Source organism: Ictidomys tridecemlineatus, chromosome 11 (genome assembly GCF_052094955.1).
Source record: "Ictidomys tridecemlineatus isolate mIctTri1 chromosome 11, mIctTri1.hap1, whole genome shotgun sequence".
Lineage (NCBI taxonomy): Eukaryota > Metazoa > Chordata > Mammalia > Rodentia > Sciuridae > Ictidomys > Ictidomys tridecemlineatus.
In genome coordinates, this window is record NC_135487.1 from 94,227,764 (window position 1) to 94,230,295 (window position 2,532).

The following is a 2,532-nucleotide window of genomic DNA, read 5'->3' on the forward strand; positions in this document are numbered from 1 at the left end:
ATTCATCAAGTCTTCCATGTCATTTTCTTAAGATCTACTCAAATGTCACCTTAAAGATAATCTCTATTTACCATGTGTAAACTGTAGTTTCCACCTAAACACACACACACACACACACACACACACACACACACACACACATGTCTTGACCTGTTGGTTTCAACCCCTCCCTGTCGGCTATAAGCCACCTCCTCTCTCTACATCATGTGCAACATGTCTTTCTCTGACAGATATTCTTTCTCAAAGCTCACCTATCCTTAAAAAAAATAACATTTAGATTTTCTCATTTGTTCTCTTTGTCTCAATATTTCTAAATCAATAAACCGCAATAACAGACCTCACTTCCTCACCCCCCCACTTCTTTCAATAGCCCTCTGCAGTCTGATGTAGCCCTTTGTCACATTGCTGAAACTGCTTTCACTGAGAAATCTCCCAATAGACATTTTTCAGCATTGATTCCTTCTGTTAAAAAAAAAAATCTAGGATGCGCCAAAAATCTGATGAAAAAATGAGAAGAGCAGCAGGAGCAGATAAAGTAGAGGAAGCAGCAGATCGCAGAAGAGAATGTAATAAAATCCAACATTGACAAGAAGTTCTCTGCACACTAGGATGCTGTGAAGGCAGAGCTCAAGACCAGCATCGTCTTGTGACCCTAAATGAGATGCAAGCCTAACAGGAAGCACTGCTGAAGGAGCAGGAAAAGCAGCTGGCCAAGAGGGAGCAGTCAAAGGAGCTACAGCTAAAGCTGGAGAAGCTGCGAAAAAAGAGCACAAGAAGGACACCAAAAAGAGGATCTCTAGCCTGCCCTTCACCTGGGAATAAGATGAGAGAGGAGAAAAGGAGGAGGAGGTGGCCATGCATGAGGAGGAGCTAGAAAGGGAAGAGATCATCACAGAAAAGGAAATTGGGGAAGAACCTAGATGTGGACACCAGCTTTTTGCCTGACGAAGACAGGGAGGAGGAGGAAAATTGTCTCTGGGAAGAGCTGTAGCAGGAGTGAGAAGCCAAACAGGAGAAGATTAAGAGTGAAGAGATTGAAATCACCTTCAGTTACTGGGTTGGCTCTGAATACCAGCAGACAGTCAAAATGAAAAAGGGCAATACAATGCAGAAGTTCCTCCAGAAGGCACTTGAGATCCTGCATGAAAACTTCAGTAAGCTCAGGTCAGCAGGGGTGGAGCAGCTCATGTACATTAAGGAGGACTAATCATTCCCTATCATCACAGTTTCTGTGACTTCATCCTTACCAAGGTATGTGGAAAGAATTGGCCACTATTTAACTTTGATCTTCATGATAATAGGTGACTACTCAGCGATGCCACTGTGGAGAAGTTTGAGTCTCATGCAGGAAAACTGGTGCTGAGGAGCTGTTATGAGAAAAACAAGCACACCTTCCCTGCCATCTCCTGGGAGCCCTATGACCCTGAAAAGAAGCGGGACAAGTATAAGATCCAGTGAGCATCCAGAAAGTTGTTTGGCCTTGGCTATCCCTGGAGAACTCCCATATCTCCAGAACTCAAGGGTCTGACTCCCCTGCGACTGTGCTGCTGTGTCCTAGAGGGATGGTAGCCACTCATCCCCTGGAACTGTTATTGCTTTTTTCTTTTACAATAAATAAGTGCTCATGTTAAAAAAAAATCTAAATAAATGAAGATGTAATTTGTTTTTATTAAAGACAGAGGTAGAGAGAGAGAGAGAGAATTTTTAATATTTATTTTCTAGTTATTGGCGGGCACAACATCTTTGTTTGTATGTGGTGCTTAGGATTGAACCTGGGCCGCACACATGCCAGGCGAGGGCACTACCGCTTGAGCCACATCCCCAGCCCCAAGGTGTAATGTTTATGAGAGAAAATTTAATATTCTAAATTTGCCAATTCACCAGTAAATCATTCTACACATTTAATAAATTATAATCAAAATCCAAAAAGGGAGTATATGTGTGTGTATGCTTATGTGTATGTAACTAAACAGGCTGGTTCTAAAATTTATATAGAATTTATGAAAGTATATAAGATAATAAGAGCAAAGGACAGAGAATAGGATTGATGCTATTGAAGATTAAGAAAGTAAGACAGGACCTTAATTCCAAAGTGATTATAAAGATATTGTGTTAATTAGCTTCCATTAAATGTGACAAAATACCAGAAATATTTAACTTAAAAAAAAAAGACAGTCCCTTGCCTGAGGGTCTGGGCAGCAGAGGAGGGTATTTGGTAGTGGCTAGAGGCTTTGCTATGGGAAGTTGTCCCTTTGCTCTCTCTGGGCCAGCCATCCTCACTGGTTCTCCTCAGCCACTGTCTGAGGAGTGCACCTGGAGGCCCAGGCTACAGCTGAGGCTGTTTCTTCCAGCCCGGGCAGCTGCTCCACTTGGCAGGTGCTTAGTACCTCCCTTGCCACCTTTCTCCTCTGCCTCGCTGCCTTACTGCCACAGTGCACAAGGGGTGTTGGAGGGAGATGGGCTCTGGACCCAGGAGGCAGTGGTGGATATGGCGCTGGACAATAGCAGCCACAGACTCCAGCTACCATGGAG

The 2,532-nt window shown here is 43.5% G+C and overlaps 1 pseudogene; it reads left to right on the forward strand.

Moving 5' to 3' along the window:
- The first annotated feature begins 500 nt into the window (after nt 1-500).
- LOC101956631 (protein FAM50A pseudogene) lies at nt 501-1,458 on the forward strand (annotated as a pseudogene).
- Nucleotides 1,459-2,532: the final 1,074 nt, after the last annotated feature.